Genomic DNA, 20,583 nt, shown 5'->3' with positions numbered 1-20,583 from the left:
AAATTTGAGTTTGCTATTCACAAGAAGCATTGCCTGATGTGAACCATGCCTCAAACAAAAGAGATCTCAGAAGACCCAAGATTAAGAATTGTTGACTTGCATAAAGCTGGAAAGGGTTACAAAAGTATCTCTAAAAGCCGTGATGTTCATCACTCCACGGTTACACAAATTGTATATAAATGGAGAAAGTTCAGCACTGTTGCTACTCTCCCTAGGAGTGGCCGTCCTGCAAAGATGACTGCAAGAGCACAGCGCAGAATGCTCAATGAGGTTAAGCAGAATCTTAGAGTGTTAGCTGAAGACTTAAAGAAATCTCTGGAACATCCTAACATCTCTGATGACGAGTCTACGATACGTAAAACACTAAACAAGAATGGTGTTCATGGGAGGACACCACGGAAGAAGCCACCGACTGTCCAAATAAAAACTGCTCCACGTTTGAAGTTCGCAAAAGAGCATCTGGATGTTCCACAGCGCTACTGGCAAAATATTCTGTGGAGAGATGAAATAAAATGTTGTTGTTTGAAAGGAGCACACAACACTGTGTGGAGAAAAAAAAGCACAGCACACCAATATCAAAACCTCATCCCAACTGTAAAGTATGGTGAAGGGAGTATCATATCATGGTTGAGCTGCTTTGCTGCCTCGGGGTCTGGACAGCCAGCTATCATCGATGGAAACATTTATTGCCAAGTTTATCAAGACATTTTGTTGGAGAATTTAAGGTCGTTCGCCAATTGAAGCTCAACAGAAGTTGGGTGATGCAACAGGACAACGACCCAAAACACCGAAATTAAATCAACAACAGAATGGCTGCAACAGAAGAAAATATGCCTTCTGTAGTGGCCCAGTCAGAGTACTGACCTCAACCCGATTGAGATGCTGTGGCAGGGCCTCAAGAGAGCAGTTCACACCAGACATCCCAAGAATATTGCTAAACTGAAACAGTTTTGTAAAGAGGAATGGTATAAAATTCCTCCTGACTGTTGCGCAGGTCTGATCTGCAACTACAGAAAACTTTGAGGTTATTGCTGCCAAAGTAGGGTCAACCATTTATTAAAACCAAGGGTTCACAAACTCAGCAAAAAAAGAAACGTCCTCTCACTGTCAACTGTATCTATGTTCAGCAAACTTAACATGTGTAAATAATTGTATGAACATACAAGATTGAACAACTGAGACAAACTGAACATGTGGCTAACAGAAATGTAATAATGTGTCCCTGAACAAAGGGGGGGGAGGGTTCAACATAAAAAGTAACGGTCGGTATCTGGTGTGGACACCAGCTGCATTAAGTACTGCAGTGCATCTCCTCCTCATGGACTACACCAGATTTGCCAGTTCTTGCTGTGAGATGTTACCCCACTCTTCCACCAAGGCACCTGCAAGTTCCAGGACATTTCTGGGGGGGAATCACCCGCCGATCCAACAGGTCCCAGACGTGCTCAATGGGATTGAGATACGAGCTCTTCGCTGGCCATGGCAGAACACGGACATTCCTGTCTTGCAGGAAATCTCGCACAGAACGAGCAGTATGGCTGGTGGCATTGTCATGCTGGAGGGTCATGTCAGGATAAGCCTGCAGGAAGGGTACCAAATGAGGGAGGAGGTTGTCTTCCCTGTAACGCACAGCGTTGACACTGCCTGCAATAACAACAAGCTCAGTCCGATGATGCAGTGACACACCGCCCAAGACCATGACAGACCCTCCACCTCCAAATCGATCCCGCTCCAGAGTACATGCCTCGGTGTAACGCTCATTCCTTCGACGATAAACGTGAATCCGACCATTACCCCTGGTGAAACAAAACCATGACTCGTCAGTGAAGAGCACTTTTTGACAGTCCTGTCTGGTCCAGCGATGGTGGGTTTGTGCCCATTGGCAACGTTGTTGCCGGTTTCCTTACAACAGGCCTACAAGCCCTCAGTCCAGCCTCTCTCAGCCTATTGCGGACAGTCTGAGCACTGATGGAGGGATTGTGCGTTCCTGCTGTAACTCGGGCAGTTGTTGTTGCCATCCTGTACCTGTCCCGCAGGTGTGATGTTTGGATGTACCGATCCTGTGCAGGTGTTGTTACACAAGGTCTGCCACTGCGAGGACGATCATCTCCCTGTAGCGCTGTCTTAGGCGTCTCACAGTACGGACATTGCAATTTATTTCCCCTGCCACATCTGCAATCGTCATGACTCCTTGCAGCATCCCTAAGGCACGTTCACACAGATGAGCAGGGACCCTGGGCATCTTTCTTTTGGTGTTTTTCAGAGTGAGTAGAAAGGCCTCTCTAGTTTCCTAAGTTTTCATAACTGTGACCTTAATTGCCTATCGTCTGTAAGCTGTTAGTGTCTTAACGACCGTTCCACAGATGCATGTTCATTCATTGTTTATGGTTCATTGAACAAGCATGGGAAACAGTGTTTATACCCTTTACAATGAAGATCTGTGAAGTTATTTGGATTTATACGAATTATCTTTGAAAGACAGGGTCCTAAAAAAGGGAGGTTTATTTTTTTTGCTGAATGTACTTTTTCCACCCTGCACTGTGTGTTGAATAAAGACATGAAAAAGTACAATTATTTGTGTGTTATTAGTTTAAGCAGACTGTGTTTGTCTATTGTTGTGACTTAGATGAAGATCAGATAACATTTTATGACCAATTTACACAGAAGTCCAGGTAATTCCAAAGGGTTCACATACTTTTTCTTGCCACAGTACTTGGATATGGATTTCCCAGGAGATGGGAGACAGGGAAGCAGTAATATGTCTACAGCCCCCAAAGAGTGAAAGCTGGGAACATGTTCATGACCAAAATGACCTACCACTGACGGGCTAGCTGAATGTGGTGAGCAGGTCATCACAGTAGAAAAGGTTCCAGAGTGATCAGAGTCACTGCTAGGTCTTTCAGTTGGTGGTCTGGCAGAACGTGGTCTGGCAGTATGTAGCCTAGCAACCTTGAGGTTCTTAGTCGAGATCTGACTGGAAAGAGTGTCCATCGAGGAGGTAAAGTGTCTGAAGGGAGAGTCCATTACCAGAGGTGTGTGTGTCTCCATGCCCAGGGGTCTCCAATCTCCCATCTGGCTACCAGGCTAAGAGAGACGGGTGAGAGAGAGAGGCAAATGGATGAAGATATCAACAGAAACACTGAGGTCCTACTGCTGCTTAAGCAACTATGAGTTGATATCAGCCCTAGGAGTGCCGCTGTTCCATCCTTACCTGTCCAATTCGGCGCTCCAGGCGCAGCTCCCTGCACACTTCTCTTTCCAGCTCCTCAAGCCTGAGGCGTCGTTTCACCTCCCAAGCCAGTTCGGCCAAGTAAAGGTTCTTCCCCTCTTCCATTTGACTCTGAAACCTTCACATACAAGGGAACATAAAACATGATTTACCTTCATTTTTCTACAACTCAAACTGTCCACCGTATGTATTTCTTAAGTTATTGCTAGATAGGAGGTCAACGTGATTCCACACCTTTGCTTATGTTTTTTTAAACAAATTTGGGTAAAAGATTCTAATAACACTCACGTGTTCTTGAAGTAGTTCCTACCCTTGGCAATGAGCCATTCTCTAATATCCGTCAGTGAGATATGGGACGGAACCTCCCCTTGCTGCTGCAAGACTAGGAACTGTTTCAAAATACTTTTCTGAGAGAGACAGAGAGAGACAGAGAGAGAGACAGAGACAGAGAGATTAATTTGCACCCTTGCCTTCCACAAGTTTTTCCTGGTCTTGTCACGTGATCAGAAAACCCTTTCCCGATCCTTGAGCGACAGCAAGTTACATACACAGTAAAATAAAACGCATGGAAAGGTGTGTCTTACAATATAGCTTTTGTGTTTTTATAATTGTGCATCTAGAAAGTAGACCACTCTAACCTGCTGGGCACAGCACTGTTTCTCCCACAGCAACTGAACTGACTTGATGTAGCCACTGTAGTGATTGTACTCTTTACACGTACACAGCACCTGAAAGGGAGGCGCCACAAAAGAGCCATTTTTAGAGGAGGTTCATGTGTACAAACACCCAATCCCAAATCTACCTCTAACCCCTACCCCAATATTGATTGATTTTGCCTTTATTTAACCAGGTAAGACATTAAGAACACATTCTCTTTTACAACCTGCACTAACAATGACCATATGCACTTGTAGACTTGGATTTGTGTAAACTAAGCAAAATGGCAAGCATTTCACCTAGCCATCATATTGCTTACACCTGTCCAATTTTCTCAGCTCCATATAAGTGTCACTTTTAGATTTTGGAAAGAAAAAGGAGGTTTGCCATGCCTTCTCATTTGAGGTGATGAGGCCTTGCTTCACCAGCCGCTTCTTCCTTTCCGGATGGCGGAAAAAACACTTCAGGTGTTTGTCGTGGAGGCAGTTATAACCAACATCTATGACTCTCATGTTGGGGTCCAACAGGTCAAACCCTGGGGTCTCCTGATGGAGCTGTGGATTGTGTTTTAACAAACTTCAAAGTCAGGGCAATGGATACTACAGTGGGAATGGTTGTGGAATTAGGACTGGAAATGGGAAGGAAGTCATTAAAAATATTTAATTAGGTAACATTTAATTTGAAAGAAATTGAGGATCTCAGATCATTTGGAATGTCATACTATCACACTAACCTTCTCCCCCAGTTTTCCTCTGAAGAATACAGGGAATGTCCTCTCTGGGGCTTCCTGTAACCCCTACAAAGACAGAGACAATCATGACAAAAGACGTAGGGTTTTGGTAAGGGTTTTGATAGTAGACCCCATCCCTGTCACTTGGTTTGCAATAATTCCACCTTTTGCCAATTCACTTTGCATGAAAAATGTTGAATCAAGCTCATATCTATAACAAATTTGTTTGATCCATTTACATTGTTAAACTATTCTTAAAGTAGTCAACTAGCCGTAGGCCTACATGATGACTGATTCTGTAGGCTACATATTCATCTCATAGACTTTCATCATCCATCTTTAGAATTATACAAATGTGAAGCGACATTAATATGAAGAACGAACAAAGCATTATCCTAGGCCTACTCACATTTTCTTCTTCTTTGCCTGCACTTTTTGACATAGTAGGCATATTGACTAATATTGTAAACAAGTGGTGTCATAACGGAAACTTGATTATCTTGTGTCTCCAGAAAAGGTAGGCCCTATGCCCCTCAAACGTCCGCTATCTGATAGACCTATGTTGTTGTACTGATATACACACTATGAAAGGATATTGTAGCCTTAACCTATTGATATAGTCTACAGGCTTATTAATGGTGTGCCCGCTCCATAAAGCTCAGCTCCAGTTCTGCCTGGGCTTGCTGCAACAGGTGCACTCTGTTGCCAAGCCTTCCACAGAATCATACCTCAACCCTAAAATGTGATCCACATGTATTCGATTTCGAAACTGTCAAGTTATTTGCAGTGATGGATTGAAAGCATTATCACGACTAACAGGCTGACTACACCCAATGAATTTAGAAATCTATATTATTCAATTATTGCACCCACACTGCTTGGTCGCCCCAACGAGCGTCTGCATAGCAAAGGGCTAAAATAGAAGTCAGGTCTATTTCTGATGCAGATCGCACTGCAAGTCCTGCCTCTCCCATCTCCTCATTGGTTTATAGAAGCAGGTACCCACGTGCCATCTCCTCATTGGTTATACCCAAGTGGGTGACTGAAAAACGAACGAGGTCAGTGGCGGTAACGCACCTAATTTATGAAAGTTGCCAATCACAATATAAAATCAAGAGAAGAAAAAGCCTGGAAGGAGGAGAGATGACTAGAAACGATTCGGTTGACCGTTTTATGTGTGAATTAATTGGTGGAGTAGAGGACCTTGGTTCACATAGGGTCATGTCTGGCGAGTCAGTGGACAAGTTTCCTGCCTCTATTGTATTGTGTTTTGGAGAAAATGGGGGTAGTATTAGCAGTAACTGCAAAAAGTTACTGTGAAACCAAGGTAAATGGCAGTAACTGAACTTAAGCTTGGTTTCAACCTGCCCTTGGCTGCAGTTACTGCGTTTTACCTTGGTATCATATCATTTTATTCTGATAGTGATACAATCGAACCTGTATGACACTGACTGACAGCTACAAACACATACATTGCTAATCTAGGGATACAACACCATGGCACAGCATTCCCAGGGGAAATGATGGTTGAACTTGCTCTGAAACGCCGATATCCAGACACTGGTAAGAACTAGTTAGCTAAGTAGATCTGACATCAAAATTATTAGCTAGCTAGCAAGCTAAGCTAGCTGACTAGCGAGCAAGCATAGACTAACAATGCGACCTGCTTTCGTTAGATATTTGCAATTGATACTAACGTCAATCTATTAGCCAAATAATGAATTATTTTCTGAAAATTCATCTGATGGTTTCTTTGAATCAGTACACCATACACACGATTTCTAGCCAGTGACAGCCACCTAGCTAAAACTGACGCGCCCCTACCAAAACTTCTAAACCTTCCTAGCTAGCATTAGCATGAAGCAATAGATTTGTGCTACATGTTCCCATAAGAGACGATCAGCAGTTTATACTAGCTTCAATCTATTATACCTATAATTAATATAATCCTTGTAGTTGTATTCTGACATTCAATGGGTTATTTGAATCCGTAACGTTACACCACACACACGATCTCTAGCCAGCTGACGGTCAGTTGGACATGCACCCCATACTGAATTGTCAAAAGCCACGCACACTCGTTTTCCGGATGAGCGCACACACAGCATTGCTAGCTCATTAATAATATATCTACTCACATGTTCAGGGTTTCTGGTTTTCTTTTATATTCCAGTATTGCGTGACTGTCCTGGTCAGGAAAGTTAAAATCCCAAATTGTATCCATCCCCTTTGTTGGTGGCATATGTAATTAGTACAACAAGCTTTGACATGTCAAACGTGTGCTCAATGTGTCTGCTTCAGTGCCATCTTTACATGAAGGCGGAAAAAAAATGTTTTGCATGATTTCCACCAATCCCTGTGGTCTAGATGATTATTATCTATGCGGATCAAAATTGCCATGTGAGGGTGTATTAGGACAGTACAACCACGTCAATACTAGGTTTTATTCCTGTCAATGTCCATCCATGCAATTTTTTTGTATTTGTAAATAAAAATGAATATGTAAGAGCCTTTTTGGGAGCAGGGGATTTACACATAACCCCCGACATGCATCCTTTTCCATACATTTTTCAGTGTAATCAATACAAAAACTGTCTACAGACAATAATTTCAAGCCTAGGCCTATAGCGATAGAAATTGACTTACTTTTCGAGCCTCGTCGCCGTCCATGTTACAAGTCTAGGCCTACTTCGGTCTCCATAATGAGCCGGTAAAATATCGTACTTCGTCTGAGGTTGCTAAAGCTTGAATGCTACTGAATATTAAACTGGCTTAGAAATAAGAATGAATAGAAATTCCAAAATACCATTGAAATTATTGCGTCACAATACCAGGCAGCCATTGGGAGTGTACCCATGAGTTTACCAGTCAATATCCAGGGTTAGAGTTCCAAGCCCATTCTATTCATTCTTATTTCTGTGAGCCCAGGCCTACTCCCATCATTATGTCATTTGCAGTCCACATCATTAAGCATAAATCATAGACGCCGAGACGCACTATTTTGCTCAAAATATATAGATTTTACACTTTGGTGTAAGCTATACAGTACCAGTCAGAAGTTTGGATGCACCCACTCATTCAAGGGTTTTTCTTTATTTTTACTATTTTCTACATTGTAGAATAGTGAAGACATCAAAACTATGAAACACATATGGAATCATGTAGTAACCAAAAAAGTGTTAAAACAAATCCAAATATATTTAATATTTGAGATTCTTCAAAGTAGCCACCCTTTGCCTTGATAACAGCGTTGCACACTCTTGGCATTCTATCAGCCAGCTTCACCTGGAATGCTTTTCCAACAGTCTTGATAGAGTTCCCACATATGCTGAGCAATTGTTGGCTGCTTTTCCTTCACTCTGCGGTCCAATTAATCTCAAACCATCTCAATTGGGTTGAGGTCAGGTGATTGTGGAGGCCAGGTCATCTGGTGCATCACTCCATCACTCATCTTGGTCAAAAAAACCTTACACACCCTGGATGTGGGTTAGGTCATTGTCCTGTTGAAAAACAAATGACACTCCCACTAAACACAAACCAGATGGGCTGGGGTATCGCTGCAGAATGCTGTTGTAGCCATGCTGGTTAAGTGTGCCTTGAATTCTAAATAAAGCAAAGCACCCCCACACCACCACACCTCCTCCATGCTTCACGGTGGAAATCACACATGCAGAAATAATCCGTTCACCTACTCTGCGTCTCACAAAGACACGGCCGTTGGATCCAAGAATCTCAAATCGCAGGCTGTCAAATCAAAAGGCACTCCTTCGATAAAGTTGTTTTGACTCAAATGAAAACATGTCATTTTCACAAGGTTGTGGAGTAACATGTTCAACTACTTATTATTGGCTCGAATTCGGGTTGTGCCTTTAGATTGACAAAATTAACAATTAATGCAAGAATTTTCACTTCTTAAACCCCGCCCTGGTCTGCTTGGTTTGTTTCGCAAGCGTTCAAGAAAGTATTGTAATGTTGCGCCTCTTGGTTCAGAAATTCTGATGTAACATTAAGCCTGTTAGAAGACATTTACAGGAAAAATGTACTGGAATCCTAGTCTCTCAGCCTGTATCTTTGGTGCTAAGCTATCCATGCTAGTTAGCTAAGTATCTAAACCTGCTGCATCTGAAATAACTATCGTTTAACGTTAAATAAGGCCTCAGTGACTGTTCAAGCAAACAACAACACTGGAGGCCTATTGGAACTAATACAAAGTATGAAGTTTACAAGTAATTAAATACAAAAAATATAGGCTATTTGGAAAGGACACAATGGCTGCAACTTTGGTCGGTGATGGTGGGAGTGGTTTTGCCGAATGGACCCATAGGTGTTTGAGCCTTGAACAACAGAAAGATATTGAGTAACTACTCTCATTCTACAGGTTTTTAAGCATCTAGTTACAGACGTTAGACTAAGACATCCAGAGCAACACATAGCAGGGAGCTCCAATATGATCAGGAACCTAGACCGGTTATATAGATCGCTGAAAATGACTGTCAATCATTTCTTGTATTAGTCATCTCAGGAATGGTACTTGAAAAATGTAGCAGAAGCAATTTCTGGTTTAGCTCCTCACTAAACAGTCTATAGACATGAAATCATAAAATTACACAACTGAGTAGGACAAAATAAAACCACCAAAACTCGCAATCGGGAAAAAAACTGTCAGTGAAAGCAAAGATCCAAGTCATCTAACCAAAGGTAGTAACTGCAGGTGTAACAGTATAACTTTACATCGTCCCCTCGCCCCGACACGGGCGCGAACCAGGGACCCTCTGCACACATCAACAACTGACACCCACGAAGCGTCGTTACCCATCGCTCCACAAAAGCCGCGGCCCTTGCAGAGCAAGGGGAAACCCTACTTAAGTCTCAGAGCAAGTGACGTAACTGATTGAAATGCTACTAGCGCGTACCCGCTAACTAGCTAGCCATTTCACATCCGTTACACTCACCCCCCTTTCAACCTCCTCCTTTTCCGCAGCAACCAGTGATCCGGGTCAACAGCATCAATGTAACAGTATAACTTTACGTCGTCCCTTCGCGGGCGCGAACCAGGGAACCTCTGCACACATCAACAACGGTTGCCCATGAAGCATCGTTACCAAACGCTCCACAAAGGTCGCGGCCCTTGCAGAGCAAGGGGAAACCCTACTTAAAGTCTCAGAGCAAGTGACGTAACTGATTGAAATGCTACTAGCGCGTACCCGCTAACTAGCTAGCCATTTCACATCCGTTACACAGGCAAGAGCGAAATGGATTCAATAGGGTTGGTTGTTTGAAAAGTTCAAATGAAAGACTATTTTTAAATTGGTTTTCAAATAATTTGTTCTGCTTTTAAATTAGTTCTGCTCCTTTTTTTTTACAAATCTACAAACGATTCTCTCAACATCCATCACTTCTCTCATTCTTCACACATTTTTTACTTTATTTCTAATGTTTACAATTTATTTTATTTTGAATTCAATACTTAAGGCGTGAAATTGACCCCATATTTTTTACCCAAACAATATACAATATTGTTGCATTCCCTCCCCACCCCCATAACATCATAATAAACATCAAGGGCGTTTTACTAAGACATATGCAATGTACACAACTGAAAACTGCTCCCAAAAAAACAGGACACTGCCCTTTTCACCAAACTATATTTAATTTTTAAAATCGTATCCCCTTTTCTCCCCAATTTTCGTGGTATCCAATCGCTAGTAAATACTATCTTGTCTCATCGCTACAACTCCCGTACGGGCTCGGGAGAGACGAAGGTCGAAAGCCATGTCGAAAGCCACAACCCAACCAAGCCGCACTGCTTCTTAACACAGCGCGCCTCCAACCCGGAAGCCAGCCGCACCAATGTGTCGGAAGAAACACCGTGCACCCGCCCCCCTCGGTTAGCGCGCACTGCGCCCGGCCCGCCACAGGAGTCGCTGGAGCGCGATGAGACAAGGATATCCCTACCGGCCAAACCCTCCATAACCCGGACAACGCTAAGCCAATGTGCGTCGCCCCACGGACCTCCCGGTCGCGGCCGGCTGCGACAGAGCCTGGGCGCTAACCCAGAGACTCTGGTGGCGCAGCTACTCGAGACCACTGCGCCACCCGGGAGGCCCGGCACATGGGAATTTAACCGCAAAAGTTATTTTATGTGCACTACGTCTTAATCTGTAACAAGTCAATTTGATGGAAACACACTAGTGGGAAAATATGCATATTTTTTTCATGCAGAACTTTGAATATTCACTTGAAAATCTGTCGCGAATTGGATGGAAACCTAGCAACTGACAGGAAAAGAGATTTAGTTTATGCATTTGTGGTGATTTAAGAATGGTATTTACAATATTGCATATGGATAGGAATAAAATACCTCTACACTTACAGTATGTCAGATACCAAGATTATCATTGACAGAACAGCATGGTATTTAAAATATTATAGATAACTGTCACGACTTCCGCCGAAGTTGGTCCCTCTCCTTGTTCGGGCGGCGTTCGGCGGTCGACGTCACCGGTTTTCTAGTCACCACCGATCCATGTTTCATTTTCGTTTTATTTTTATATTTATTATCATTATGGTTTCCATTCCATAATCAATGTTCCTTATTTACCCTCTGGCTCCCCTTTCTGTTTTGTGAGTGATTGTCATTGTCATGTGGGTTCGTTCTTTGTGCTCTGGATATTTCTATTTTTACTTGTTGGAACATTGCTTACATTTTTGAGTAAATTCAGATTATCACTCATACCTGTGTCCTGCGCCTGACTCCGTTTATCCATTTACCTAATCGCTGACAATAACACTATTATCCAACTGGACATCTAGAGTTACAGTTTGAGATACAGAGATCAGTTGACAGGTCGTCTGAAAAGGACATACCAGGCCTTTCCTGCCAGTATGATTTTGACCGTATTGTATCACCTTTTTGTTGTGGTTAGCCACTGTTTACTGGACAGTCTCTGGACTCATGTCCGTTTACTCATGTCTGACTCCCAAATCCAGTAGTCTGGAACAATATCCCTTCCTTTATTTTTTACATTGTTAATAAGCAGGATGTGTGTTAAGCAGGGGAAACAATAATGGGGGACATAAGGAGGAAATGTCAGCATGGATTTGTGTATTAGCCTCTGGCAATGTGAGGAAGGAGAGTAAACAAACATGTTTGTTTACTTACTTACTAGTTTATAATCAATTCAGCTGTACTGAGAACAAACAGATTTCATTTTTTTACTAATTGCCTAATCTATAACACATTAGTTGATGTTTGACAGTTTTTCAAAAAGCAAAATGATTTGGACAAATCTTGACATTTTGGCTACAGAGGCAGTCATTATTTTTTAGTTATAGATTATGAAGGGGGGGGGGGTACATAAAGTTATGCTTAAATCCTCTGAGGGCATAGAAGTCTAAAAACTTTCAAGTAGTCTGAAACAAAATACATACATTTTTATTAGAACTGTTGTGAGGGTCACCGGGATTCATAGTGAAGATTCTAGGATGAGGGCTCTCAAAAGGCATGTAGGAAATTAAGTAGGCAGCCAAAGCTCAAAACTTAAATACATAAGAAACTTGTGGAAACACAAAAGATTCACACAGTGCAAAATGATTTCCCAGTGGTTGTAAATACAATCTATTTTTCCACAGGATATTTATGTATTTATTTTTTAGCACAGTGGTCACATCACAATGTCAGGTGTCATCAAATAAAATAAAATGTTATTTGTCACATGCACTGAATACAACAGGTGTAGTAGACCTTACAGTGAAATGCTTACTTACCCCCACTTGACCCTAACTTTAAATATTTGTATTGCTATTTAGGACGGGGCAAACTTGGGTCTTCTTTTTCCCTCATTTTAAGATGGAATTCAGTCAAGACTACCTCTGACTGAAATGAACGATTGTCTGCTCTGAATAATTTTGAGGCAAAATTTCTTTCTAAAACATTTCAAAGCCTTATCAGTGCCCCTTTCCAGTTTAATTTGTTTTGTTTTTGTCCTGTTCATCTCTCTCTCTCTCTCTCTCTCTCTCTCTCTCTCTCTCTCTCTCTGTGTCTGTCTGTCTGTCTCTGTCTCTGTCTCTGTCTCTGTCTCTGTCTGTCTGTCTGTCTGTCTGTCTGTCTGTCTGTCTGTCGACAATGAGTTCAGCAAGGCCTACTACAATTAAAATGTCTGTCTGGCACTGACAGGAAGTTTCCAAATTGTCATCAGTGGCACTGTTATCGAGTGATTGAGTCTCTCATAACTCACTGGGTTGTCTTATTGGGACATTTGTGCATAACTCCAACTGTCTTATCTGTTGCTACGTCCCAAATGGCACCCTATTCCCTGTATAGTGCTCTACCCTGGTCAAAGGTAGTACACAATATAGGGAATAGGGTGCCATTTGGGAGGCTCAATGCAACCTGTGAGTATGGCTCTATTGAATCCCACCCTGATAGGAATATCAGATTGAAAGGGCTTCATTGTTGTTTATTCAAACATCATCACAGGGACGGTTTTCAGAAAGTTGGGGAATCTATTGATACCAATTCAGACAAATCCCTTTTACTGCATCAGCAGAAGTGTGATAGTCATTTGCTGTGAGACATATTGTTTTATTTGACATAATTACATCATAATTGAATATATAAAGGAAAAGACAAAGGTTAAGAAAAAGGCTAATAGGATTTTAGGGTCATTTAGATGATGTGCTTTACTGTTCTAAACTACTGTAACACAGTTAGTAACACTATATTACCATTTAGAGCCCACTGCTGTGGGAGTCTGTCAGATAGTGTGCCCATTAAATGGTACATCAAATCAGAAGGCAAGTGATAAATTATTCTGAAGTACTCAGATATTTACCACGGTTAATTTTTTATGTCTGATTTCAGTCTAAGGGCCTAAAATGATGTGTGATCCCCTACAGCAGCACTGGTTCTTTAATCTTTTTGATTTGAGATAGACAAGTCATTGACCTGCCTACCCCAGTGCCGTCCCTGGCCAGGATGACTTGAAGAAAAGAGTACAGAGATGACGGATTAACAGGCAGCCTTATGGCCTCTGATTATTTATTCTCAGCACTGAGAAGAATATACAAGAAAAAGCTGTAGGGTGATTTATTTTCACACAGAGTTGACAAAATTTCTCTTTTAACATCCTCCTTAGGTCCGGTCAACAATGATGCTATCACTTTTTGAATAATAAACCACAAAGATTATAATAACATGACTTCAAAGAAAGGTCATCAGTGGGCTTTCCACAAAAGTCTGACTTTGGTAATGCACTTGCCTGATGCACAACTGTTGGCTGTTCTTAAGTCTGACTTTAAGCCTCGTTCTTCCCATGTTCTACTTGCCTCAATATACATACCATATCTCATATCACTGACTTTACCCGACAATGAATAATGCCATAGTATAATTTTAGTCCGCTTATATACAATAGGCAGCTTAATTCAATACATTCCTTCTGGTCATTAGATTCATATTACATAATATTAATTTCCTTCCTTAAATCATGTTTATTCATGCTTTCCAGACATGAAGGAGACATCAGCTTTCTAATGTTTACCCGCTGAAGCAGAAAGCAATTTAGAGCCACTGTGCTCTAGTGGAGTAATAGGTTCACATATTGATTTTTCTCATAGTTGGGCTCTGGAGTGTGTGTTCAGACTATAGCTGAGTCTCCTCTATCTCTCATTAGGTGCTGTGAGGGAGAGAAAAGAGCCACCAGTTCTCAGGGAATACATGTACAGTATTTGTAACCCTGACCCATGACACATACATATAGGGAGATGTACACTTGTCAGTCACATCTCTAAGTATACTGCATTCAACACATGCATTTGTCTGGCAAGGAGACTGCTCTCTTTGTGATGTAGCACTGGTTAAAACATGACAACAGACAATGAAAAAGGAATCTTCAAACTCTTTTCAACCTTTGGATAAAAGCGTCTGCTAAATGGCGTACTTGATATTGAGCAACTCAGGGTATAGAATGTCAAAAGGTACAGAGGTGGCTTTGTACACTGGCCATCAGGGCCGGTTCCAGGCATACGCGACATAAGCAGTTGCATAGGGCCCCCGACTGCTAGAGGGCCCCCCGACCAAAAATAAAGAAATAAACGTACTGTTACGATCGATGAGGAAAATGGGTGAGGAGTCAGGCGCAGAGAACAAAGATACGGGGAAAAACCACACTTTAATGTCCAACCAGAAGTACAACTGGTAACGTCAAAACATTGGCGTAAAATCCACTCCAATACAGTACACACTGGAAAAAATAATCCGGACAGTGGAAAACCCCAATAAACACGTAACACCTCATACAAAAACAGAAGGACAAGCCCGCACAAACAGAAGCGGGCTAAACGAACTTAAATAACACCACTCTAACAACCAAACAATGAACAGGTGAAAACAATTAGACAAAACCAAACGAAAAGGGAAAAAGGGATCGGTGGCAGCTAGTGGACCGGCGACGACGAGCGCCGAGCGCCACCCGAACAGGAAAGGGAGCCACCTTCGGTAATGCTCGTTACACGTACCCAAGCAAAAAATGTACTCAGTAAAATGTGGATGTGCATATACATGAAGTATGTGGACACCGCTTCAAATTAGTGGATTCGGCTATTTTAGCTACACCCGTTGCTGACAGGTATATAAAATCAAGCATACAGCCATGCAATTTCCCTAGGCCTTACTGGAGAGCTCAGTGACTTTCAACGTGGCATCGTTATAGAATGCCACCTTTCCAACAAGTCAGCTGGTAAAATTTCAGCATTGCTAGAGCTGCCCTAGTCAACTGTAAGTGCTGTTATTGTGAAGTGGAAATGTCCAGGAGCAACAACGGCTCAACCGCAAAGTGATAGGCCACACAATCTGACAGAACGGGATTGCCGAGTGCTGAAGAGTGTAACGCGTAAATATTGCCTGTCCTCGGTTGCAACACTCACTACCGCATTCCAAACTGCGTCTGGGAACAACGTCAGGACAAGAACTGTTTGTCGGGAGCCTCATGAAATGGGTTTCCATGGCCGAGCAGCCGCACACAAGCCTTAAATCCCCATGCACAATGCCAAGCGTCGGCTAGAGTGGTGTAAAGCTCGCCGCAGTGGAAACACTTTCTCTGGAGTGATGAATCAAGCCTCACCATCTGGAATGACAGACGATTCTGGGTTTGGCGAATGCCAGGAGAATGCTACCTGTTCCAATGCATACTGCTAACTGCAAAGTTTGTTAGAGGAGGAATAATGGTCTGGTGCTGTTTTCCATGGTTCGGGCTGAGCCACTTAGTTCCAGTGAAAGGAAATCTTAACACTACAGCATACAATGCCGTTCTAAACGATTCTGTGCTTTTAACTTTGTGGCAACAGTGCGGAGAAGGCCCTGTTCTGTTTCAGCATGACAATTCCCCCATGCACAAAGCGAGGTCCATACAGAAATGGTTTGTCGAGATCGGTGACTCACCTGAAAAGAGCCCTGACCTCAACCCCATCGAACACCTTTGGGATGAATTGGAACGCCGACAGCGAGCCAGGCCTAATCGCCCAACATCAGTGCCCGACCTCACTAATGCTCTTGTGGCTGAACATAAGCAAGTCCCCGCAGCAATGTTCCAACATCTAGTGTTATAGCAGCAAACGGGGAACCAACTCCCTGTAATGTAGTGTAGTTTAGCCGGCTATCTAAACTAGTAATAATTATGGCCAGATGCCGTGCCGAGGGGCCCTGACCTCCAGAGGGCACCCATTTATTTTGTTAGTCATTCACACTCATATCTTTTTAACATGGCATAAGTCATTACAAACTGTGTAGAATTGCAGGAAATTTGCTTTAAATCTGCAAACATTTATATCCACCACATGGCAAAATGGGTAAAATTGAAGCAAATAAACTGTAAAACTGCACATTTTTTATCTGTGCCCCATGGCATATGGAGTATAATTGAATGATATTTGTTATAAAAAGATCTCACTGTCCCATAGCAAAATATGTAGAATTGCAGAAAACTTGCTTCAAACCTTACATTACACACCTTACACATGGAGTGTGTATGTGTGCCGTTCAGAGGGTGAATGGGTAAGACAAAAGATTTAAGATTGAATTGTCTTTGAACGAGGTATGGTAGTAGGTGCCAACAGTTTCCTGTGTGTATCAAGAATGGTCCACCAGCCAAAACACATACAGACAACTTGACACAACTGTGGGAAGCATTGGAATCAACATGGGCCAGTATCCCTATGGGACGCTTTTGACACCTTGTAGAGTCCATGCCTCGACAAGGGTGTTCTGGGGGCAAAAGGGGTGCAATGGAATATTAGGAAAGTGTTCCTAATGTTTTGTACACTCAGTGTACAGCCAAACCAACAAGGAACTGGCAGTACATCTGTGTCAGAGTCTCTCTACCGCTCTCTCTAAATTTGATATAAAACCATCTGTGTTCATCATAGAACGATGGGACTAGTTTCTGTGGATGCGGACAGATTTCCAGCGTTGTGCTTTGTTTGAAGCAAGCAGCGACGGGCCCTCTGATGAGCAAATTCAATTTTAGGTGGGACTTTCCAGCCTCCAATGATTGTGGATATTTAAGTGGTAATGCCGGAGAAGCTGGTGTTTGGAGGATATATTGGCACGGGTGTTTATAGGCCTGAGACGAAGTGCCAATACAGGTACAGGGAGTGAAGGTTTAATAACTGAAAGACATTAAACAGAACAGGAACAGCGTCTGGACAGGAACACACAACACCAAGTAATGCGTACACAGGGAACCCCACGAGGAACAGAGATATACAGGGGCAATCAACCACGTGAAGGAGTCCATGTGATTCCAATGAGCGCTGCTGCGCGTAGTGATGGTGACAGGTGCATGTACAGACGGGTAGCCTGTCGTGGAGGGGGAGTGGGAGCGGGCGTGACAATACCCTCCAAACACCGGCTTCGAGGACACATCAATAACAATGAGCTAATCAGGTACGATATCACCCGGCATAAAAAAAGTGCTCTCTTATTAGGACACTATTGTTCAGAGGAGCTAGCCAACAACACAGCTAACACAATAACTTCAAACTGGAGCTGGAAAGAATGCAAAATAGCTGCCCTTCGTTTCGTTTTACGTTTTTTAATTGACATTTGTTATGAATGTTATGAATAATGACTAAATGATGTTTACATTTAACGTAGAACTATAACTAACAGAATTCGACCCTGTCGTTGTATGAAATTTATGAGAATCATAAATCTGATGTGTGTAGTTTTAGTCAGAATTAGAACAAGGACTTTTTGTTCCTTTTTAGTATGTAAGCAGGGTGCAAGTGTGAAACAAATGATAAGAGCTATCGACAGACAAGCTGCACTACTGTGTTCCTTACAGGACATTCTGTCCCCACCCAGGGAGGGGAGAGACCTTGGGCTTGTAGTAGATTGTATAACAGGTGGCAGACAATGTATGAGTAGGAGAAGACTTGTGAGCTATATTGTCATTGTCTCGGAGAGGAGGAGGGACATTTATGACAAAATGTGAGGTATATAGACCAACGTACAGGAAATGATAGGCAGAGCTCTCGTAAATAAACATTCTGACCATTCTGGCCTCTGTTTCATTTCAACAAGAACCTTACAAATTCTTGGTAACAGACCAAGTAGTTTAATTGAAGTTCAGTTTATGAACATTGAGAACATAATTATCTTATTAACAATGTTGCAAATGTCGGAGACTAATGTTTATACAAATCTCCGCTGTTAAAAACGAAATGTTAGTCTACAACTAAAAAAAATGTGAGATAATGTCTAGATGCTTTTTAAAGTGGAGATCAAGTTTGTAACTTCCCTGCCTGGGCTGATGAGACAGTCAGATGGAACAGAGTACATAAGCATTTTAATGTCATAGATTTAGCTGGTGGTAACTTGTGGAATAGACACCGGCTGGAATGCGCTTTTAACCAATCAGCATCCCGGATTATACCCACCCGTTGTATAAATGTGTTATGAAGTCCTAATGGAGGTAGCCTTCAAGTAAAGCATTATGTGTGTCAAACTACTAACAGGCAGGGTTGCCACACAACTTACTGGCCCACAAGTTCTGATTAAGGTCATCTCGTTCACCAGATACTTAATTAGCCGGGGGAGGAGGTCCTGATTAAGGTGTAGCAGCAGTATAAACACCACACTACAAAAGGTGAGCTTGGTAGACCGATGAGCTGAGTCATCATGCCCCGAAAACACCTTATTGTACATGAGCATGCCTGCAGGAGAGGGAGAGACTGAACACTGGCTAGCAGACCTAATCCCCTTATTAAAGCTGAGTCTGTACCTGCATCCCAAATGACACTCTATACAGTGCACTACTTTTGACTAGACCCCTATGGGCCCTATTGTATAGTGAATAGGGTGCCATCTGAAATGCAGTCTGGATCTCCTCAACACAATTATACGGATGAGTTTCCCCCGTTCCACTGTGCCTGAGGTTACAGTAAAGCCACTCACATGGAGTGGGCTTACGACTGCTCCTCTTCGCCTCGGCCTCTGAGAGAGGGGCTTCCCTGCTAGGATGAATGGGCCATGATAAAGTCCTCTTTTTCAATATGTCTAAGTCCTCTTCTGAAAGTAAGTATTACTTTCTTTGTCTCCCCAAGTTAGGCAAACATAGAGTAGTCACATAAACATGTGGTGCATAAATATCATATGTCACATCATACTAAACTCACGTGCCAGGCTTCACGGTTCCAGATGCAGAATACATGCAAGAATAAGACAGCTGGCCGTAAGACTCACAAGCTCCGGTAACTTCAAATATATACAACCTGAAGTATATACACTGAGTGCACAACACATCAGGAACACCTTCCTAATATTTAGTTGCACCCTTTATTTCCCCTCAGATCAGCCTCAATTCGTCGGGGCATGGACTCTACAAAGTGTCAAAAGCATTACACTGGGATGCTGGTCCATGTTGACTCCAATGCTTCCCACAGTTGTGTCAAGTTGGCTGGATGTCCTTTGGTTGGTGGACCATTCTTGATACACACGGGACACTGTTGAACGTCAAAAACCCAGCAGCGTTGCAGTTCTTGACAAACTCAAATCGGTGTGCCTGGCACCTACTACCATACCCCGTTCAAAGGCACTTCAATACTTTGTCTTGCCCATTCACCCTCTGAATGGCACACATACACAATCCATGTCTCAATAGTCTCAAGGCTTAAAAATACTTCACTAACCTGTCTCTTCCTCTACACTGTGACATCAATAAGGGATCATAGCTTTCACCTGGATTCACCTGGTCCATCTATATCATGGGAAGAGCACTCATGTTTTGTACACTCAGTGTATATTACACTGCTTTAATACTGCTAATTAATTTGTCAGACAGCACTGTTGTATTTCACACTAGAAACTCTGAATTCAATATACTATATATGATTCATCAAGCCCTTCTCTGCCAAGGGAGAGTTAGAGGAAGATGTAAGTACGCATTTCACCTGTTCTACTCAGCACATGTGATAAATACATTGATTCGATTTTCTGATAGAAGATATTTGTCGCCATCTTGAGGCCTTTTCTACCTCTTTCAGGGCCGTGCCAATTAAATAAATACCTGAATGTCAGGCAACTTCAGACCGTCTAACACCAATATAGCTTTTGTTGAGCAAGCAAATATCACCATCAAGTTGACATACATCAATTCACTTTTATTCATTTACATTATTTCTACTATAATATAAAGCTCCATAATGAATATCTTAATACTGCAGTATGGATACCATTATATACCCTTATAGAAGTCATAAAATGACTAAGCCTAGTTCATACCCTTCATGTGCAACACAAGAACGCTTCACAAAATGCTGATCCTACGTTCTTGTGTAGTGTTTTTTGTGTAGCTGCTTGAAGTTATTTATTGTGTATGTATGTAGGGTATAAACTACGCTTTAGTCCCATGTCATCAAATGAATACCTAAATTAAAAATGATAAAAGATACAATATTAATCAAAATC

At 42.2% G+C, this 20,583-nt stretch overlaps 1 long non-coding RNA gene across 1 annotated transcript; it reads right to left on the bottom strand.

The window, feature by feature from the left end:
- Positions 1–4,235: 4,235 nt before the first annotated feature.
- LOC129847104 (uncharacterized) lies at positions 4,236–6,923 on the bottom strand. Its single transcript, XR_008758377.1, has 3 exons — positions 6,755–6,923; positions 4,620–4,682; positions 4,236–4,440 (listed from the first exon to the last, which is right to left on the bottom strand). It is a non-coding gene; the product is annotated as an uncharacterized LOC129847104 (long non-coding RNA).
- Between the last annotated feature and the right edge of the window lie 13,660 nt (positions 6,924–20,583).

Source organism: Salvelinus fontinalis, unplaced genomic scaffold, assembly GCF_029448725.1.
Source record: "Salvelinus fontinalis isolate EN_2023a unplaced genomic scaffold, ASM2944872v1 scaffold_0703, whole genome shotgun sequence".
Taxonomy (NCBI): domain Eukaryota; kingdom Metazoa; phylum Chordata; class Actinopteri; order Salmoniformes; family Salmonidae; genus Salvelinus; species Salvelinus fontinalis.
Note: the sequence above shows the minus strand (reverse complement) of the source record. Positions and strands in the feature narration are given on the sequence as shown.